The sequence below is a fragment of the Macaca thibetana genome, chromosome 1 (genome assembly GCF_024542745.1).
Source record: "Macaca thibetana thibetana isolate TM-01 chromosome 1, ASM2454274v1, whole genome shotgun sequence".
In the NCBI taxonomy this organism is placed as follows: Eukaryota; Metazoa; Chordata; class Mammalia; order Primates; family Cercopithecidae; genus Macaca; species Macaca thibetana.
Genome location: NC_065578.1, coordinates 83,268,967 through 83,291,752, shown reverse-complemented (window position 1 = coordinate 83,291,752; position 22,786 = coordinate 83,268,967). Strand labels below are relative to the sequence as shown.

At 38.5% G+C, this 22,786-nt stretch overlaps 1 protein-coding gene across 5 annotated transcripts in view; it reads left to right on the top strand.

Annotated features, from left to right (window-relative positions):
* Positions 1-6,004: 6,004 nt before the first annotated feature.
* TTLL7 (tubulin tyrosine ligase like 7) overlaps positions 6,005-22,786 on the top strand; it is a 143,656-nt gene continuing 126,874 nt past the window's right edge. The window contains exons 1-2 of one of the 5 annotated variants that reach the window (XM_050805773.1): positions 6,044-6,261; positions 6,798-6,895. The gene's annotated coding sequence lies outside the window, so the exon portion shown is untranslated. Of the gene's footprint in view, positions 6,262-6,578; positions 6,896-13,757; positions 14,611-22,786 lie in introns of those variants that run through there. The other 4 variants (XM_050805770.1, XM_050805775.1, XM_050805771.1 and 1 more) reach the window with 4 other exon arrangements.

Below are 22,786 nucleotides of genomic sequence, written 5' to 3'. Positions count from 1 at the left end.
CATATTAATATAGAACATTTATTCCTTGAATACACACAGACACACACACACACGTATATAAACACACCTCCACCCACTCACCCACCACCTCCCACACACAGACACATATATAAATATATTTCATATTTCCCTAAAACTTTTACAAAACAAATCATGTGCTTATCTGAAAGGAAAACCAAATTCAAAGAAGTAGAAAGCTTACAGGTTATGTCCTCTCACCACAGTCCAATAAAATAGATTGGAAATAAAGAAGCACATAATAAGACAAATCTTGTATGATAGAGGAAATTAAAGAATATGTAAATGTAAAGAAACATTGACAAATCAAACACTCTAAAAACAGTGGGGTACAGCAAAAACTGAACTCAGAGGAAAATGTGTTGCCTTTAATTATGGAAGCAGAAAGGTGAGTACAAAGGCATTAAGTAAGTAATGAGTCCATGCAAGAACAACAACAATAGCAAAAACAAAACAAAAGAAACTCTGAGGAGGGTATCAATAATGAAATTATTAAGATAGATAAAATGGTAGAAAAGAATGGTAAATTCAAAGATTGCTTCTTTAAAAAGACCAATAAAATAAACATCATGTGAACCTGCTAAGGAAAAGATAAGATCAAAATTAGACATGATCAATTGTGTGAAAGTAGGAAAGAGAGTAAAAGAATTCTAAGTAAATACTAAAGATGATTCTAGCAACACATTAGAAAAATAAAACCTAGAAGAAGTGAATACATTCCTAGGAAAATATACATGATCACAACTGACACAGAAGTGAAAAACTTGAATAGACCAATTATTACAGAAGAGCCTGGAGAAGTGATTAATGATCTGCTATTGAAGAAGGCCGCAGGCAGATGAATTCACAGCTGAATTTTTAATCTAACTATTAAAGAACAGATAATTCCAATATTATTTAAACTATTGTAAGTCTTAGAAAAAAAAATGGAAAGTTCTCCAGTTAACTTCATGAAGCCAGAATAACTTGAGTACCAAAGCCTAAGAAGGAGTAAAACAACAATTAAAAGTACAGGCTAATTTCATTTCTGAATATAGCCACCAAATGTTTAAATAACAGAGAATACAACAGAGGAATGAATCACAAGAATAACATGGCATGAAAAAATAGGCTTTATTAGAGGAATGAAAAGGCGGTTCAATATCAGGAAATCTAGTTACATATTGATTACATTAAAAATTAAAGGGAAAAAAGCCCAACCATTATCAACAAGTTGTGAAAAGGCATCAGATAAAAGTCAAGTGACTCTAAGCAAAATAGAATCAGAAAAAAATTCTTATATAATAAAGGAAAGCCCAATAGCTAACATCATCCTAAATCACAAAAATTAAATCTTTCACTTAAAATCTGGAATCAGGCATCACCACAGTCACTTACATTAGTGATTCTAAGAAATATAAATAAAATAACTGGTATAAATTATAATATATATATATGTATTTTTATATATTTTATAACCAGTCTCACTCTGTTGCTCGGGGTGGAGCACAGTGGTGTGATCAAGGCTCACTGCATCCTTGAACTCCTGGACTAAGGGATCTTCCCACATTGGCCTGCTGAGTAGCTGGGACTGTAAGCAGGCGTCACCATGCCCAGCTAATTTTTTATTTTTTGTAGAGACAGATCTCCTTATGTCACCCAGGCTGGTCTCAAATTCCTTGGGGTCAAGTGTCCCTTTCACGTCGGCCTTCCTAAGTGTTGGGATTAAGGCATAAGCCATTGTGCCCAACCAGAAACAAAGTTCTTGATATTGCTGATATGCCTGTTTTCTTAGAAAATCCAAAGGACTCATGAAAAAACAAGTAATAAGATAATTTGGTGCACTGCATGAATACAAAATACATTACAGAAAGAGTCATCTCTCTGTTCTGGTAAAAGCCCCTAGAAAAGGAAATGGAAAGAACATTTCATTCAGAATACAAGTGCTGTACAAAATTTGGTATAAATTTGGTAGGAAAGTTACAGAACATATATAAGCAAAATTATAAAAATATGACTGGGAAATGAAAAAATATAAACTAGAAAAGCTTATCTTCTTGGATGAAATTACTTACTGTTATGTAAATTCTCCAAAAATTAATAAAAAAGTCTAACGCAATACTGCTTTTTGTCTTATATAAAATGCCATATAATAATTAAAAAGGGCCTAAAGTCTAATATCTATACATAAAAGTAATTTTGAATGAGTATCATTTTAAATTTGGGGCTCTTTGAAGATTTGTTGAGAATGATCAAAACAACACTGAGAAAAAATTCTAAGCCCTTTAATAAATGCATTTTATATGATAAATGTAAAATTACATAAAGTAGGTTTTAAATACCAGCCTCTCATTTCCTTCTCAATAAAAGATGGGAGTAAAGGGTTAAGTCTAGAAGGCTGAATTTTTTTTTTGTAGGCCCCATATTATTTTTGTCCAGTATGGTCTGGTCAAGCTCGGCTGTATGTTAGAACGACCTACAGAACTTCTTAAGGATCTAGTTTCCAGAGTCTCATGCAAGAGTTCCTGCAATCATAATTTTGTAGCAAGAATTTTAGGCACCACTGGTCAAGTTTATGCTACAGGGTTCACTTACTCTTAAATTCAGGGTCTCTTTTCTGAGCACAGAAACCTAGAAAAGGGTATCCAGTGTTTCCATTGGGAAGACTGTCATTTAAATCTTCTGTGGGAAATGACTCATTTCCTCTTAGAAATGAGAGTTGAAAACAGGTTTTTAAAAATAAGTGAAAAATAGATTTTCTACTGCAGAGACACATGCAATGTACATGTTGTTCTCCATAGCAGGAGACAATAAAAGTATGCTGATATTCATGTCATGTGTTGGTTAGAGTTTGAAATCCAGCTTTGTCTCTTTCCAGATGTGCTACCTTTCACAAATTAATACACCCTTGTAATTCTCAGTTTCTTCATTTATAAAATGGGAGTGATGATACGACTTACTTCACATAATACTAGTTACTCACTCAAACACTAATGGTTTAATAAGTGTTAGCTAAATGCAAACAGAAACAACACGATTAAACACTCTCTTCAGCAAGAGTAAGTTGAGAGGTTAATGTCACCACATGCTTTAGTAAGAGACCAACACATAGCAGGTAATTGAATATCTTGCATCAAGATTTAACATTATGTGGCTCCAGTGAAGTTTTATCAAAGGCATTAAGTATTATCTTTCTCTCTAGCTCTCTTCTTATTAGTATCATTTAAAAAGTAATATTGGAATGTTCCCAGATCACGCTAGTTTGTGAATACAAATGAGTTTATGTTAATATCGGTGCCTAAATAAGGTTTAACAATCATCTTAAGTTTAATAACCATTCCCTTGACCCTGCACTGCCTCCCTAGGCTCCATCATTTGGGGCAAGAAATCCTCAGCAGTGTCTTTCAGGTGCTCAGGAGTAATAACACTCCTGCTTTACTGCTTTGGGCTCCTACTTAAGTTACCTTGACCCTGTATTGGCCACCAGTGTGGCCTCACTGGGCAGATCAGTTCCTATTGCTGGCAAGGCTGTATGGAGGTCTATTGCAGGTTGGGTGAGAGAATGACTGTCTTGCCAGCTCTGCGCTATCCTTTGTCACCAGGCCTAAAGTAGTACTTCTTATAACTTAAATTTCACAAAGTCATTTGTGGGGAAGATGATTATTTAGCTTCTGACCCTAAGTTCTTTCCACAGCAGGCTCAAAACCATGTGAGGACTTTGAGGAAAGCAGGGAATGCAGGCGTCACCCCATTCCTTCCACTTCTTTTGACAATTTCCCAAGGCTGCCAGCACAAAAATTCCCCTCTCTTCATTCAGAAACGTATGTTCTAAGAATGTCAACTTAAACAAATAGATTGCTGCAGATGTCACAGGCCCATCAGGACCACAAATCATAAGGTTCTAAATCCCTTTCTATATCCCTATCATCTGACATCTGACATCTGACATAAAGCACTAATTCAGAAGACACCTCATCCACCTGTGTTCTGTTCCTGTTGTTGCCTTTGAAAGAGAAACAACTGCACATGGAGAGAAGAATCACACATTTCTGAGCCTGAGGCCAGTCTGGTCACTGGGGATCCAATGCTCCAGCTCCCTGGCAACATGGAGCTTTGGGGATTTCTGTTGTGCTGGTGCTGATGTGTGAACCTTTACAACAACCATTAACATAATAACAATGTCATATCATACGGAAACAATTTAATTTTATTCCTGATTTCTCAAAAAGCTTTCTTGAGGTGATGTTAAGTGTTACTAATACCTCTGTTACTTAAACATTTTTTTTTGATAAGGTATATGAGGATCCATGATAATAGGTTCATTGAAAAATTCTTGACCCTTCCGGGAATGGAAGAGTGATAACATGTAACACGGTAATAGTGTATGCGTAGTGTAAAGCAAAGTGTAATATAGTGAAAATGATGATGTAAAGATGATTAACAAGAAGGCAGTGGAGAATTCCTCTTCACCCTCATGTGACCCTGACAGTGTATTGTGATACTGATGTTCGGTTAGTTCTGTGTGAAGTCCAGCTTCTTCTTTCTGATCACTCTTTTTGCCTCAGGGTGGTGCCTACCCTAGACACCTAACTGCCCCCTCTCCACTCTAAAACCCCTTCTCACAAAGGAAGGATAAACAGACTCACATTCAAGTTGCAATCAGATGTGACATGGTTTAATGTATACCGTTCCCAGAGGCATTCTAGGAGAAAGGAACAAGTCAAAAACTCCAGGTGGCAATGTCTGCTCTGCAGCTTATGATCGTGAGACTTTAACCCAGCACGACAAACCCGGAGCCCAGTTTCTCACCAGTGTCCTTTATGAGAATATGCCCTCACTGGGCAGATCAGTTCCTATTGCTGGCAAGGTTTTATGGAGGTCTATTGCAGGTTACCAATCTCACAGGATTTTTTAGAAGAATAAATGAAGAAATGAAAATGAGACTATTCTCAGTACCACGGTCTATAGAAAGTGCTGAATTTATGTTGATTTACTCAATAAAGGACAAAACTTTAAATTATGAAATTTTATTTGGGATGCACTGGGAGGGTCCTTTTTTTTTTTTCTACGTTTAATCACATTTTATAGGTAGTTGCCAATTCTGTTCTATCTTTTCTTTTTTTCTACAGGGAAAACTGTACACTTGTCCTGATCTTCACCATGGTCTGAAATGAACCTGTGTGAGCCCGGTGTGACAGAAGCAGGGACCACAAAAGTCTAAGGAATTCATGTGTTGGGACTCCTTCCAGTTCTATACAATTCATTTTATGAGAAGACACGATTGCCTTCCCGTTTTCAAGACACTCAACTCTAAAATGGTGAACAGTGAACCTCAAATATTCTTTAATTTCTGCAATAATCTTTTGTAAATCTTTATCTCGAAATGGCTTTCTAAATCTACAATTTTTACAACTGCCGTGGTTCACCACTTGCTTAGCAGGAACTCTAGGTCCGAGCTGTCCCTCAGCACCTGCGGGATGGGGCCCCACCTGATTTCATTTCCTAACTTTCGAGCTGGCCTCAGATACCCGTTTATTATTTGCTTCACAAAGATGCTTAGATAAAAGAGCTGAAGACTCTCTTCAAAGGTTCAAGAAGCTCCACGTTTTGTGGGAAGATGTCTGCGGTCAGACAGGCAGGAGGATTGGGCGCCTCGGGGCCGGGAGGTAGCGAGAGGTGGGAGGAGGCGCTGAGGCCAACGCCTCTCGCATCTCTGAGGAGGGGCGCCGCCCAGGCGCTCGCGTTGCTAAGTCCTCTGTTTGCCGCGTTCTAAAGGAGCCCCGAGCGGGACCAAGGCAAACGGGGAGGGGGGGCGTGTGGCGCGGGAAAGCTCGAACAGTGTCTTCAGTAAACCCCCAGAAGAGGCAGTGGCCCCTTCGTTGATTACTCCTGTATACAAGACCTCCTGACTCCGAGGGGGCAGAGGATTCCCCGAGTCCTCGGTTCCTCCCAACCATAGCCGGCCCCAGGAACGCGCCTCTCGGAACGTCGTGCACCCCCGGCCGCAGCAGGCGAATGGTCTGGCCCGTCGGTAGCCGCCACCCGCTTGGGCAGCGACAGCTGTTCCAGGCGCTCCGTGTCGAGCACCGGAGTCCTGAGCCGTGGCTGCCACTGGCGGTGGGCGGGCGGAGGAGAGCACCGGACCACCAGCGCAGGCTGCCGAGTCCGGGCGGCCGCCTGCGTGGAAGCCGCGAGACGCGGGAACAGCTGGGGGACCCCCCGCAGCGGGGACGCGAGGACCCGGGCTGGGCTTTCCTCACCCTGGTGAGTACCTGCTGCCGCCATCCTCTCCCGACCACCTTCCATGTCCCCACGCCCCCAAAGGCTCCACCGCGCCCCTCTTTCTGTGCCCCCATCCCCGGACTGTCACTGCTCTGGGGACACCGTCCCCGCTGGGAGCCGCGGAGCCGGGAGCTGCTGCGTTCGTGCAAATGATTCAGCACCATTCGTGCGCTGAGAGGTTTGAGCAGAATGGGGGAGGGAGAGGGCGGAGGGGACGGGGTCAGTTGCCGTGATCTCAGCTCAGTTTTTAGGCTCCAGATGGGAGACTCGGGCGGGCGGGGTCGGGTTGGGTGAACGAGGAGGCTCCCTGCTGGTTTATTCTGTAATTCCGTCGTTTTCCCACATTTTGGTATAAGCCTCCGCGAGTACGCGGGGCATTCTTGAAAGTGTGTCAGATTAATGCCCTTTTCAAACATGCGAGTGAAGTCTAGGGCCCTTGTAGATGTCTCTCACTTTTTACATGTCTTGCTCTATTGGATGCCTGACTCATGCCATCATCCTCTTTTATCACATCGCAGAGTTCCCTCAACTGATGTGAAAGATACCCTATGAAAGTTGTCTTGTATTCTGGATGGGTTTGATTGAACCTGCCATAGAAAGAAAAGATTTATGAGAGGTAGGAAATAGTACCTTCATAACCTAGGCACTTACTTTTATATATCATATTTTATTAAGTCATCATAATCCAGAACCAAATGTGTAAACTGAGGAGCAGGGAAGTTAAATTGCATTCTCAAGGTCACAACAGGAATTCGAATACAGGTTTTCCTGACTCTATAGTCCATGGACTTTCCACTGTATTAATGAAATGTGTCCAAGTGTGTGTGTGTGTGTGTGTATGCTCTATTATATACATATATACATATATATGCGCTCTATTAGATATTAAACATAGAATTAATTGAGGAGTACTCTCAACAGCAACAGCAACCTGTAAACTTTCTGCATATGCAATTATTGCTCCTTCAATATGAAAGAAAGATGTTTGAATCATGTGAAAAAATCTAGTTTCTTAGAAAGCATATGGCAAAAAATATGTGAACAACACTACATAGGAGAGTGAGGTCATAACAGGAGATGTTCAGCAAATTTTTGGCAGTGATATGTGGTGGATGCTCAAGTGTTGGAGATGTCGATTAAAAAAGTAAGAACTATGGAAATCTTTTTCTTTCTTAAATGTTAGGGAGACATTTACAGTTATAATAGTCAATTAGTTCATGAGGTATGCCACTAAACTGCACCCCACAATAGGGTGACAGGTGAACCCATACTAAGATAATGTTATTTGATTCATTACAACTCTGTGATTTTGCATAACAGGTGATAACTTCATTTTACAGACTAAGGAACAAAATTCAGAGAAGGTTCAAGACCACTCAATAAGCCATGGAATTTGGACAAGCCTTGATTCTTAGTTCAGAAATATGAGTGTTGTAGTAAAATGTAGTTCTTATATAGTGGGAAACTGAATTAGTTTGTTGTCACCCTGCCCTTCAGAGTCAACAATTATATTGACCTTCTATGCTTCTTCTGTAAAAATAATGGATGCTAGGTCTTTCTTTGCCTGTTGATGGGTTCTTTGACTTGCTTTCATTAGTGACTTATGGGTTTCTCTTAAGAAATGCATCTGTTGTTTATGTCTCAGGAGGCAGGTTGCTATAGTACAGATGCTCATTATCTCTAAATACTCACATAGTATTGATGGTAGGCAGGAACAGAGTCATCTTTGTCATTTCTAAAGTATTGAACCATTTACATTGGAGAATTCTTTTTCAAGTTAATAGGGATATTGATAAAGTCCACTGCCTAAATAAGGACATAAAATGGAGGCATAAATTTATATTTGTTGTTCAAACAAGAGTATTAGAAGTGGGGTCTTGTGAAGAGTCTTGAGTTTGATTCCTAAAAGGTCATTTCATTTTGCTCTTTACATGGCTATAATCTGTATCCTGAAAATCTTGCAGTCCAGTCTGTTTAATCCTAAGGGGGACAGCAGAACTGGTACGAATGAATAAGCAAAAATACAATACAATACCACTGCTATTAAAAAAAAAAAAAAAAGGAAAGTGCATGTCCTGGTGATGGATGGTCAGCAGCAACATTTTAAAACAGAGGCAGCACATTTTACTTAGATGACATCACTGAGGGTATGAATATAATACCAACTTGGCTTTAGAACTGCTCTCTCTCCTCTCTCTGTTTGTCCAATGACCACAGTCTGCAAACCATCTAAATTCCACACTTCAAGGAACTTAAAGTCTGGCAGGGGAAATTTTTACTTACATATGAGTAATTAACAAATAACTTAGAATTGGCTTAATACCAGAAAAAGGTGTTGCAGACCTAACTGCTGTAACAATACCTTAAGAGAAAGGAGAAATAGTAGAGCTTTGGATGATCAGAGGATCAGGAAAGTCTTCATGCGTTGAAGTGAGTTAAATCAGTCTCAGAGATTGGGAGGATTCTGATAGGCAAAGAGAATGCCAAATAAAGGTTCAGCTAAGAAGTGCTCATCTACTGTTTGGATACATGGTGAAAGGTCATGAAGAAACTTGAATGTCAGACAGTGAGATCTGTTTCTGATCTGTTAATCATTTCTCTTTCTTACATTCTCATATCCTTTGCCCCGAGTCCCCTTCCAGGAAATGGTCTGTTTCCTGGGTACTAAAAGGATTGTCAACTAAACTCAGAAAAAGTTTTCTGTGCAAGTACAATTTTTCCTCTTCCAAAGGAACTTGCCTTTTAGCTCTGACCCCCATTAGAGAATTATGAACAATTTGAAAACTATAAGAATATAAAAAGGAAAAAAACACCCTCATAATCCCACCAACTAAAGACACTCACTATTCATTTTTGACATGTTTCTTTCCACTTTTTTCATGTGTAGTTTTAATTATGGTATCTATATTACTTTTATATTATTTTAAAATTTAAAATTCTGTAACTTTAGTTTTCATTTAATTACAGTTGGGCTTAATACTAGGTTTAAAGTGCCTAAAAGCAGGCTTAAAAATGCCTACATAATTTTCCATTTGGTAGATGTATTATTCCCTAATCGTTCCTTATTGTCACTATTGATGACATCATAATAAACAATTATTGATGATAATAATAGCACTATGATGAACATCTTTGTGCATATGCTCTTTGTTGTGTTTTGAATATTAGTTCCTTAGCACCGAGTCTCAGAAATAAAATTTCTGGGTTAAAGGCTATGAGGTCTTGAAGTTGCACTTTTTAAAGCAAGTTTTGAAACTACTGAGTTCTTATATTAGGCCATTCTTGCATTGCTATAAATAAATACCTGAAACTAGGTAATTTATAAGAAAAGAGGTTTATTTGGCTCACAGTTCTGCAGGCTGTACTGGAAGCATAGCAGCATCTGCTTCTGGGGAGGCCTTAGAAAGCTTCCACCCATGTTGAAGGGGAAGGGGGAGCAGGCACGTCACATAACAGAAAGCAGGAACAAGAGAGAGAGTGAGGGGGTGGTGCCACACACCTTAAATAACCAGATCTTGTGAGAACTCAGAGTGAGTGCTCACTTATCACCAAAGGGATGCGCTAAGCCATTCATGATGGATATGTCCCCAGGATTCAAATAGTTCCCACCAGGCCCCACCTCCAACACTGGGGAATAAAATTCAACATGAGAGTTGGATGGGGACCCATATCCAAACTATATCAATTCCCCATGTTCACTTTGGAACACTTATATGTCAATTTTAGAATATTTGCATATTAATAATTAATAACACCCAATCTTGTCTGTGGCTCCTCAGGTTATACTCTTTCAAGCAACTTCTTTTGATTAGACTAAAGACTGATTAAATCATGGGGACTGGGAGAAAGGCAGGCAGTTGGTGTTACTGAGGAGAGAAGATACTAAGTTGGAGAACAGGCTTGGTGGGAGTGAGTAAGAGTTTATAGTCAGAGAAGGAGAATATGTGATAATGTGATAGACTACTTTCTGGTCCCAGTGTTGTATTTGTGGACTTCAGCTATAAACCTCTGCATTCCCTCACCCACAACACACATATCTATCTCCTTCAAATTTCAGCTTCTTCCATCCTCCTGTATCAGATTCCCAGTCTCCAGCTTCGGGGTCCTGATATTGCAAGGCACAGCTGTGAGCTCACTTTTGCACTCCAATTTGGGGAATTCACAAAGGTGAGAGCAGGAATTTGGGAACTCTGCTTAGGTCTGAGCAGAAGTCCTGGGTACAAGGTATAAGGTATGAGGGAGGGACACTTGACAGACATTAAAGACCTCTCCTGCCTCCCCTGTACATTTGCCAGAGATGACCTTTGAGCACAGTGATTGTCAGATGCATAAAGTTCCCAACATCTCTTTTCAGCATTCAGATGCTTCTCCTCCCCTTGTTCCCAGTATCCTTCCACCAGAGGAGATTCCCCTCATGGAGGGAGAGGGACTGCGCTTCAGTTTCCTCTATCCATTTTAGGGATACAGGGCCCTACTTTCTTGCAATGAGAAGGGCTGGGGCCCAGTGTTGGACAGGTACTTTGGGCTCCTGACTTGCTCCTTTAGGTTCTCACGTGAGCTTCCTCACTGTCCTGCCTCTACTCTCTTTCAAGGCTGGGAATCCATTGAGGTCACAAGGCTGGGAATCCATTGAGGTAGGCAGGCCATTAAGTGTCTATGAGAGCCAGTGGAAGCAGAACCAAGGCAGATGCATGTGCCTGAGGGCACAACTAGGGAACCGAGAGGCAGGTTCTTATGCTATGCTGTCTGTCTTGAGAGACTTGAAACAATGAAAACAAAAGCATCACATTATAAACCAAAAAGAGGATTCCCACCCCACTTTTCAAGTCCTGAAAGAGGACTTCTGATAGAAGCTGGACATTAACATAGGCAGAGTATTTTAGGCAGAATTTGTCCTGTGTTTAGTTGAAACCTATTTTTAAAAAATTTGTAAGCTCTTAGAAGGTGGTAAATCCGTCTCCATTTCTCTCAGGCATTATCTGTGAAAGTTGAAGTGAGCTTAGCAAACATTTTTCCAGGAGTTAAGTTAGTGTAGAAAAGTTAAATAAGCTTGACTATTCTCCGCTAATCTTTATTTCTGTTATTTCCCATTTGACATTATCTGTTAACACACTTCTGCCCATAGTACACATGGTAGTTGACAGAGCCAAGGTATTGGAATTGTTTTGGCTCTGGGAAGGTGAGTGACAAGTAAAATATCCCCTTTTTACTTTCACTTTTTACTTGCAAGCAACTAGTTGGTTTATGTTTTCTTTGAAGGTTTAGAGTTAAGTAGTCCAGCATTCACTGGGTCTTCTCTGTGGCTGATCCAAAGGTCTCTGATCCTTTCTTTTGAAATTGGTGAGATTGTTGGTCTACTGGGCATATGGAACCATTCACATTGTTTGCTTTTTCTTTCTTTTTTTTTTAATTATACGTGCAGGTTTGTTACTCGTCATTTACATTAGGTATATCTCCTAATGCTATCCCTCTCCCCCCCGCACCTCACAACCTTTGCTTTTTCTAAATTGTGCTGTAGCACCTGAGCTTTCTAACTTCTGTGTTATTTTTGTCTTTCTGCTTAGTTATGTGTAATGGAACAGTATATTTGACAAAGGATTATTTAGAACATTTTCATCTCTCTTACCCCCTATTTTGCAGAGTGTGAGCTGGCACCATGTCTAATTCAATATAATGGCAGTAGCTGTTTTTATAAACATTTTCCTCCCTCTTCCATTAGTGTATATGTAGTGAATTTGGCTTTTTAAAGTAAATTGAGCATTTTTAGATTTGGAAGATGGCTCAGCAGTAATCTAGGCAGCAGCTTCAAGATCATTTCAATGCTATTTGTTGGATTGGAATTTTCAGGATGCTTAGATATACCTCCAGGGTAGGACTATTTTTGTTTTGTAAGTGAAATGACTCCTCTTAAACTTTATTGTGTAAAATCTGCTTTAATTGATGTGGTCCTAACACTGTGTCATAATGTAAAATGTTGGTAGAAAAAGTTAGCATCTTTGGGTTTAATTTGAATGATTGCATTCGATGGGAAAATTATGTGTATTTTGTCACTACTATTATTTAAAAATCTATTTTTTTCAAGGTACTTAACAAATAAAATCTATGACCATGTGTGATATTCATAGTGATTGCTGAAAATCAGGACAGTAATTTTAGCACACATCTTAGTCTATATTTAGAATCAGTCAGATCAGTCAGTCTGCAGTTAACAAATACATGCTAGTTGTTTTATGGAGAGAAAAACTAGAAACTAAATATTTCCAAAAAAAAAGAACCTGAATACTTTCTATAACCAGTTTTAATATTTATGAAACCAGATGGGGACATTTTCATTTATCTTTAGGTTTGATCACATCCAAGATGATAATTTTTTTTAGCATCTTTTAAATCTAGAATTTTAAAGATTAGCAGATAATATTTCCACCATTTTTACAATGTGAAAAATGGAGCTAGAGAGAAAAAGCAAGACAGAGTTAGCATGCAGAATCATAATGAGATTTGAAATTGGTCTATAGCTGCCTATTTTAGATACTAATTTTGACAGTAGATGCTAGTATTTGCTGTCATATGTAAATAAGAGGACAACATTTACTGGTTTATTAGTCCCTTTGTTTTTTTTTCTTTTAGAGTATTTGAGGAAAAAGTATCTTCTCACGTTAACCGAATTTTTAAAAAACTAATCTGTGATGCCTATTTCCAGTTTACATCAGCTTCCCCCTTAGTACATATACATTTCAACCCATTATTTTTCTGGAAAATAGAAACAAGTTGTTTCTGAAACTTGCCACAATAATGATAGGGAAATAGACAAATAGTAAGGAAAATTTGAAAGGGAGGGATCAGTGCTTCTCAAAATTAAGTGAACTATATATATATGTGCAAAAAACCTTTTCACTTGTCAAAAATCAGTGCCAAATGAGCATTTTTGGCAGAAAGAACATTTACTGCTACATATGTTACGGGGTTGACATTTCAGAATAAGAAGCATTTTCCTTTTTTAAACATTTATCTTGAGTATATAATATGCATCAAGACCTATTTTCATCCTTGACTTAGGATTAAAAGTGAATATGATTTTTCATTCTAGTGGGGCATATACTTCCGTATTGTGCTTAAGAGTGTATCTGTGAATTTTGTTTTTAGAACCTACAAGGACTTAGAATAATATAAACATAGGATGTGTGAAGGTCCTCAAGTGTAGCTTCTACTGGGAATAAAATTAAGCAAATACACTCAGCAATATCTGTAAATAGAGTGATTTGGATCTCCAAGTAAAATTACCTGATAATATAGTTCAAGAGTGTGAAAATCTTAGTATTTATGTAATTATTTGGATGATTGTAGGCATTCCACAAAGGCAAATTTTTCTTCCAGTAAATATTTTGCAGCATTATTTTTAATATATATATTTTTTCTTTTTTTGAGACAAGGTCTCCCTCTGTCACCTAGACTGGAGTGCAGTGGTGTGATAATGGTTCACTGCAGTCTTAAATTCCTGGGCTCAAGCGATCCTCCCACCTCAGCCCCGTGAGTAGCTGGGACTACAGGTATACCACCATGCCCAGCTAATTTTTGTATTTTTTCATAAACACAGCGTTTTGCCATATCGCCCAAGCTGGTCTCAAACTCCTGAGCTCAAGTGATCCACCAGCCTTAGCATTCCAAAATGCAGGGATTACAGGTGTGAACCACCATGCCTGGCTATATAATTTTTTTACTGTGATAAAAATATCTTAACCATTTTAAAATGTACAGTGCAGTAGTATACAGTTCACATTGTTGTGAAACAGACCTTCAGAACTTTTTCATTTTGTAAGCCTCAAACTCTATACTCATTAAACAACTCCGTATTTACCCACTTCTACCTAGCCTCACCCTCTGCCCCTGGTAACCCCATTCTACTTTATGTTTCTATGAATTTGACCACTTCGGATACCTCATACAGTGGAATCATACATACTTGTCTTTTGTAACTGGCTTATTTCACTTAATATAAAATTGTCCTCCAGATTCATCCATGTTGTAGGATATGTCAGAATTTCCTTACTTTTTAAAGCTGAATACTATTCCATTATAAGTATATACCACATTTATCCATTCATCATCCATGGACAGTTTTGTTGCTTCCACCTGTTGGCTGTTGTGAACACTGCTTCTACGAACATGGGTATGCAAATACCTTTTCAAGACTGTGCTGCTAATTTTTTTCAGATTATACCCTGAAATGAAATTGCTGGAGCATATGGTAGTTCTATTTTTAATTTTTGAGGAACCTCCATATTGTTTTCCATAGGAGTTGCACCATTTTACTATCACACCAGCAGTGCTCAGGTATTGCAATTTCTCTTCAACCTTGCCACTTATTTTGTGATATTTTGATTGTAGCTGTCTTAATGGGTGCAATGTGATATTCATTACAGATTTGATTTGTATTTCTCTTATGATTAGTAACATTGGGCATCTTTTCATTTGCTTGTTGGTCATTTGTATATCCTCTTTCTGTTCAGGGCATTAGCCCATTTTTAAATAGGGTTATTGGAAGTCCTAGCCAGAGCAGTCAGGCAAGAGAAAGAAAGAAAAGGCATCCAAATAAGAAATCAAATCATCTCTCCTCATTGATACGATCCAATACCTAGAAAACCCCAAAGACTCTGCCAAAAGGCCCCTGGAACTGATAAACAACTTTTATACAGTTTCAGGATAAAAGACCAATGCACAAAAACCAGTAACATTTCTGTACACCAATAACATTCAATCTAAGAGCCAAATCAAGAATGCAATCCCATTTACAGTAGCCACAAAAAAATCCCCAACAACAATAATAACAGCAACAACCAAAGCCTAAGAATACATCTAATCAAGGAGGTGAAAGATCTCTGCAAGGACAACTACAAGACACCGCTGAAAGAAATCAGAGACTGCATACCAAAAAAATGACAAAAAAATTCCATGCTCATGGATTAGAATAATCAATAACCAAAGTCATTTTTCACAGAACTGAAAACAAACAAAAAAACCACAAAACTATTTGAAAATTCATAGGGAACCAAAAAAGACCCTGCATAGTTAAAGCAATCCTAAGCAAAAAGAGCAAAGCTGGAGGCATCACAATAACCTGACTTCAAACTGTAAGACTGTAGTAAACAAAATAGCCATAGTACTGGTACAAAAACAGACACATAGACCAGTGAAACAGAATAGAGAATCCAGAAATAAAGCCACACGGTGACTGCCATCTCATCTTTGACAAAGTTGACAAAACTAATACGGAAAAGACTTCCTGTTTCCCTATTCAATAAAAGATACTGGGATAACTGGCTAGCCATATGCAGAAAAATGAAACTGGACACCTACCCCTCACTGGGTACAAAAACTAGCTCTTTTAAGGATTTAAATATAAGGCTTCACACTATAAAAATCCTATAAGAAAACCTAGGAAATACCCTTCCCAACACTGCCTTGATAAAGAATTTATGGCTAAGTCCCCAAAAGCAATTGCAGCAAAAAAATTTATAAATGGGACCTAATCAAAGTAAAGAGCTTCTGTACAGCAAAATAAACTATCAACAGAGTAGACAGACAACCTACAGAATGGGAAAAAATGTCTGCAAACTATGTATCTGACAAAGCTATAATATCCAGAATCTAAAGAACATAAACAGTTGAACAAACAAAAGCAAGTAACACCATTAAAAAGTGGGCAAAAGGCCAGGTGCAGTGACTCATGCCTGTAATCCCAGCACTTTGGAGGGCTGAACCAGGTGGATCACGAGGTCAGGAGATTGAGACATTCTGGCCAATATGGTGAAACCCTGTCTCTACTAAAAATACAAAAATTAGCTGGGCGTGGTGGGCGCACACCGCTAGTTCTAGCTACTCGGGAGGCTGAGGCAGGAGGATTGCTTGAATCAGTCTGGGAGACAGAAGTTGCAGTGAGCTGAGATCGTGCCACTGCACTCCAGCCTGGAGACAGAGTGAGACTCCATCTCAACAACAACAACAACAAAAAAAGTGGGCAAAAAACACAAACAGACACTTCTCAAAAGAAGATGGGCAACTGGCTAACAAATATGAAAAAGTGCTTAACATCACTAATCACCAGAGAAATGCAAATCAAAACCACAATGAGATACCATGTCGCATCAGTCAGAATGGCAACTAACAAAAAGTCAAAAACCAACAGATGCCAGCAAGGTTGCAGAGAAAAGAGAACCCTTATACACTGCTGGTGGGAAGGTAAATTAGTTCAGCCACTGTGGAAGGCAGTTTGGAGATTTCTCAAATAACTTAAAACAGAACTACCATTTGACCCAGCAATCCCATTACTGGATATATATCCAAAAGAAAATAAGCTGTTCTACCAAAAAGATACATGCACTTATATAGTATGTTCATTGCAGCGCTATTCACAGTAGCAAAGACATGAAATCAACTGAGGTGCCATCAGCGGTGGATTGTATAAAGAAAATGTGGTACATATACACCATGGAATGCTATGCAGCCATAAAAAGTATGAGATTATATCTTTTGCAGCAACATGGATGCAGCTGGAGGCCATTATCCTAAGCAAATTAACACAGGAACAGGAAACCAAATACTGCATGTTCTCACTTATAAGTGGCAGCTAAACACTGGGTACTCATGGACATAAAGATGGCAACAATAGACTCTGGGGATTACTATAGGGCGGTAGGAGGGGGAAGAATGTGGGCTGAAAAACTACTCATTGGGTACTATGCTCACTACCTGTGCGATGGAATCAATTATACCCAAACCTCAGCATCCTGCAATATACTCAGGTGAGAAACCTGCACATGCACCCCCTGAATCTAAAATAGAAATTGAAATTATAGAATAAATAAATAAATAGGGTTATTTGATTTTTTGTTGTTGAGTTGTAGTTCTTTATATATTATAGGTATCAACTCCTTGTCAGATAATGTTTTGCAAACATTTTCTCATTTTGTACATTGCCTTTTCACTCTGTTGATTGTGTCCCTTGGTGCAGAAAAAGTTTTAAGGTTGATGTAGTCCCATTTGTTTATTTTTGCTTTTGTTGCCTATGTAGCATTTGTTGTTATTAGCAGTTTAAAAAAAAAATTGTTAGAATTGTTTTAAATTGCTGTTTACTAATTCTCTTCCTCCTTATTTGAAGTCCACAGTATTATCCTTGAGACTGTGTAGTGATGATACATGCCATAATTATTTTACAAATTAAAATTGATTTCAATGGAATTTGTCCCTGTGGAAGAGCCACTTAAAAAAAAGTAATAGAAATTGTGTTAAACCTATACATTGATTTAAGGAGAATTGCCATCATCACTGTGTTGCTTGTTTCAATCCATGAACATGGCATGTCCCCAAGTATTTAGGTCATCGTTGATTTCTTTCATCAGCATTTTATAATTTTTAAATTTTTTTTGTTTTTTCTTTCTTTTTTTTCATGTAAACCTTCCTGCACAATTATAATTTTAATTATATAAATCTTGCACATGTTTTCTTAGATTTATGCCTACGTTTTAAATTTTCTTTGGAGCAACTGTAAATGATATTGAATTTAAAATTTTCATTTCTATTTCTTCATTGTCAAGATGTAGAAATGCAGTTGATTTTTGTGTGTTGATCTTGTGTTCTTCATTTTTTGGTTCTGAGAATTATAGACCTTTTGAGGATTTTTTTTAAAATGTAGACAATCATGTCATCAGAAAATAGAGACTGTTTGATTTCTTTGCAATCTGTATGTCTTCATTTTTCTTGCTTTATTGTAATGGCTGGAACTTCCTGTACTATGTTAAATAAAAGTGGTGAGAGTGGACATCCTTGGCTGCTGCTGCTTCGCTCTCTCTTTTTTTTTTTTTTGAGATGGAGTCTTGCTCTGTTGCGTAGGCTAGAGTGCAGTGGCACAATCTCGGCTCACTGAAACCTCCGCCTCTTGGATTCAAGCAATTCTGCTCTCTCAGCCTCTTGAGTAGCTGGGACACAGGTGCATGCCGCCACTCCTGGCTAATTTTGTATTTTTAATAGAGAGGGGATTTCACCATATTGGTCAGGCTGGTCTTGAACTCCTGACTTCAGGTGATCCACCCACCTCAGCCTCCCAAAGAGCTGGGATTACAGGCGTGAGCCACTGTGCACGGCTGCCTTCTTCTTAATCATAGAAGGAAATCAGTCTTTCACTATTAAATGTAATGCTAATTGTGTCAGTTTTTTGTACATGTTCTTTATGGGATCAAGAAAGTTTCTCTCTGTCCTTAGTATACTGAGACATTTTATCCTGAATGAATGTTGAATTACATCAAATTTTTTTTAGTATCAATTGATATGGATGTATGATTTTTCTTTCTTAGCTCATTGATATGGTAATTACATTGATTTACTTTTGAATGTTGAATCAGCCTTGCATACATGAAACAAATCTCACTTTGTCATGACAGCACATACTTATACATATATTATACATACACACATATTAGGTACACACACAGTATATCCACAAATATTGTTAGATTCAGTTTGCAAAATTTTAAGGATTTTTGCATCTAAGTGAATGAGATTTATTGGTCTGTAGTTTCTTTTCTTGGCGCTTCTTTGGCTTTGGTTGTCAGAGTATATTGGTCTCATAAAATGAGTTGGAAAGTGTTTCTTCTTCTATTTTCTGAAAGAGTTTGTTTAAAATTGGTGTTAATTCTTCATTGAGTGTTTGGCAAAATCCCACAATAAACCACCTTTGTCTGGACATTTCTTTTTCATGATATTTAATGACAAAATCAGAATTATTTCTTTAGTAGTTATAGAACTATTTAGGTGATCTGTTTTATCTTGCCTGAGATTGGGTAGTTTGTATTTTTTTAAGGAATTGATTAGTTTCCTCTAAGTTATTGAATTCATAACAGTAAAGTTATTCATAATTTTCCCTTATTATCCTTTTATTGTCTTTAGATTCTGTTGAGATAGTCTTTTTTTTTTTTTTTTTAAGAGACAGGTCTCGCTGTGTTGCCCAGGTTGGTCTCGAACTCCTGGGCTCAAGCAATCCTCCCTCGTCTTTGTTTCATTTTTGATATTGGTGACTTGAGTCTTATCTTCTAAAAAATCTGTGATTGTTAATATTAGGTATCAACTTGATTGGATTGAAGGATGCCTAGATAACTGGTAAAGTATTATTTCTAGGTGTGTCTGTGAGGGTGCTGCCAGAGGAGACTGACATTTGAGTCAGTGGACTGGTAGAGGAAGACCCACCCTCATTATGCCAGTGTAGCTAGAACAAAGCAGGCAGAAGAAGCTGGGATAAGCTTTGCTTGCTGAGCCTTCTGGCTGCCTTCTTTCTCCAGCCTTGGATGCTTCCTTCTGCTTCTCCTGCCCTTGGACCTCAAACTGCAGATTCTTTGGCCTTTGGATTCTGAGACTTGCACCAGAGAATTGCCAGGGGTTCTTAGGCCTTTGGCCACAGACTGAAGGCTACACTGTTGGCTTCCCTGGTTTGAGGCTTTCAGACTCAGACTGAGCCACTACCAGCTTCTGTCTTCCCCAGCTTGCAGGCGGCCTTTTGTGGGACTTTGCCTTGTAATCCTGTGAGCCAATTCTCCCCAATAAACTCCCTTATATATGTAGTCATATATCCTACTAGTTCTCTTCCTCTGGAGAACCCTGACTAGTACAAAATCCTTGTCCGTTTTGCTAGATGTTTATCAATTTTATATATTCTTTTAGAAGACTTTATTATTTTATTTTATTTTATTTTAAATACAAGGGGTACATATGCAGGTTTGTTACCTGGGTATATTACATGATGCTGAGGTTTGGGATATGGATAGTCCCATAACCCATGTAGTGAGGATAGTACCCAGTCGGTAGTTTTTCAGCCCACGTCTCCCTCCCTCTCTCCTCTCTCAAGTAGTCCCCAGTGTCTATTGTTGCCATCTTTATGTTCCTGAGTACCCAATGTTTAGCTGCCACTTATAAATGAGAACATGTAGTATTTGGTTTCCTGTTCCTGCATTAATTTGCTTAGGATAATGGCCTCCAGCTGCATCCATGTTGCTGCAAAAGATATAATCTCATACTTTTTATGGCTGCATAGCATTCCATGGTGTATATGTACCACATTTTCTTTATGCAATCCACCATTGATGGGCACCTATGTTGATTTCATGTCTTTGCTATTGTGAATAGCGCTGCAATGAACATGCTATATAAGTGCATGTATCTTTTTGGTAGAACAACTTATTTTCTTTTGGATATATATCCGGTAATGGGATTGCTGGGTCAAATGGTAGTTCTGTTTTAAGTTATTTGAGAAATCTCCAAACTGCCTTCCACAGTGGCTGAACTAATTTACCTTCCCACCAGCAGTGTATAAGGGTTCTCTTTTCTCTGCAACCTTGCTGGCATCTGTTGGTTTTTGACTTTTTGTTAGTTGCCATTCTGACTGATGCGAGATGGTATCTCATTGTGGTTTTGATTTGCATTTCTCTGATGATTAGTGATGTTGAGCATTTTTTCATGTTTGTTGGCCACTTGTCAATCTTCTTTTGAGAAGTGTCTGTTCATGTCTTTTGCCCATTTTTTTGGGGGGGACAGGGTCTCACTCTATCACCCAGGGTGGAGTGTAGTGGCACAATCTTGGCTCATTGCAGCCTTGACTCCTGGGCTGAAGCAGTCCTCCCATCTCAGCCTTCTGAGTAGCTAGGACTAAAGGTTCACACCACCACACTCAGCTAATTTTGTTTATATTTTGTAGAGATGAAGTCTCACTGTATTGCCCTGGCTGGTCTCAAACTCTGGACTCAAGCTATCCTCCTGCCTCGGCCTTACAAATTGCTGAGATTACAGGTGTGGGCCACTGCACGCAGCCTTTTGCCCATTTTTTAACAAAGTTATTTGTTTTTTGATTTTTCAGCTATTTAAGTTCCTTTCAGATTCTGGATAGTATAGCTTTATCAGATACATGGTTTGCAAATATTTTCTCCCATTCTGTAGGTTGTCTGTTTACTCTGTTGATAGTTTCTTTTGCTGTACAAAAGCTCTTTAGTTTGATGAGCTCCCACTTGGCAATTTTTGTTATTGTTGCAGTTGCATTTGGGTGCTTAGCCATAACTTCTTTGTCAAAGCCAGTGTTTGCTAGGAAGTGTATTTCCTAGGTTTTCTTCTAGGATTTTTGTAGTTTGAGGGGTTGCATTTGAATCTTTAATCCATCTTGAGTTAATTTTTGCTTGTGGTGAGCGGTAGTTGTCCAGTTTCTTGCTTCTGCACGTGGCTAGCCAGTTATCCCAGTGTCATTTATTGAATAGGGAGTTTTTTTCTTATTGCTTATTTATTTTATTTTTTTGAGACAGGGTCTCGCTCTGTCACCAGGCTGCAGTGCAGTGGCGCAGTCTTGGCTCACTGCAGTCTCCGCCTCCTGGGTTCAAGCGATTCTCATGCCTCAACCTCTCAAGTAGCTGGGATTACAGTGTGCGCCACCATGCCCAGTTACGTTTTGTATTTTTAGTAGAGATGGGGTTTCACCATGTTGCCCAGACTGGTCTTGAACTCCTGACCTCAGGTGATCCACCGGCCTTGGCCTCCCAAAGTGCTGGGATTACAGGTGTGAGTCACCATGCCTGGCCCCTTATTGCTTATTTTTGTCGACTTTGTCAAAGATCAGAGAGGTGTCGCTATGCGGCTTTATTTCTATGTTATCTATTCTGTTCCATTGGTCTAAGGATTTGTTTTTCTACCATTACCATGCTGTTTTGTTTACTGTAGCCTTGTATAGTTTGAAGTCTGGTAATGTGATGCCTCCAGCTTTGTCCTTTTTGCTTAGGATTGTTTGTTTGGGCTATCAGGGCTCTTTTTTGGTTCTATATGAATTTTCAAATAGTTTTTTCTACTTCTGTGAAAAATGACATTGGTATTTTGATAGGAATAGCATTGAATCTATAAGTTGCTTTGGGCAGTGTGGCCATTTAAATGATTCTGATTCTTTCAACCCATGGGCATGGAATATTTTTCCATTTTTGTGTTATCTCTGATTTCTTTCAGCAGTGTTTTACAGTTCTCCCTCTAGCGATCTTTCAGTTCGTTTGCTAGATATATTTGTACATATTTCATTTTATTTGTGTGTGTGGCTGTCGTAAATGGGATTGTGTTGCTGATTTGGCTATGAGCTAGAACAATATTGGTGTATAGAAATGCTACGGAAGACTCGTTTTTTTGGTTTCATTTATTTCCCCTATTGTTTTCCTGTTTTCAATTTCATTTATTTCTTATATTTATATATATTTTTTCTGTCTACTATGGATTTTTTTTCTTCCTCATGTGATTACTTGAAATAGGAACTTAGATTATTAACTTGAGAGTGTTTCTCTTTTCTAATATAAGCATTTAGGTGTCAAATTTCCCTCTCAGCTGGGCTTTAGCTGCATTTGACAGATTCTGTTATGTTTTCTTTTTACTTTTACTCAGTTCTATGTGGTTTCAAAAAAATATGATTCATGGACTATTTAGAAATGTATTGTTTAATTCCAGG